The following is a 221-nucleotide window of genomic DNA, read 5'->3' on the forward strand; positions in this document are numbered from 1 at the left end:
GTTTATCAACGATAAGAAAGAAATGCTAAATATGCGGACGTGATTCACTGAGGATTGCTAGAAATGTCGACACAAAAAGAGAAACACACATTGGGGATGAGATACAGAAAGGGAGACAGGAAGGCGAATAAAAAATGATAGTTCGTCTGTGTAAGTTTCTTGTCATCTTCCTGACCCGACGCGTGGAATCCTAACCCTGTAGTTTCTGTAGATGGGAGAAG

Source organism: Penaeus monodon, chromosome 33 (assembly GCF_015228065.2).
Source record: "Penaeus monodon isolate SGIC_2016 chromosome 33, NSTDA_Pmon_1, whole genome shotgun sequence".
Taxonomy (NCBI): domain Eukaryota; kingdom Metazoa; phylum Arthropoda; class Malacostraca; order Decapoda; family Penaeidae; genus Penaeus; species Penaeus monodon.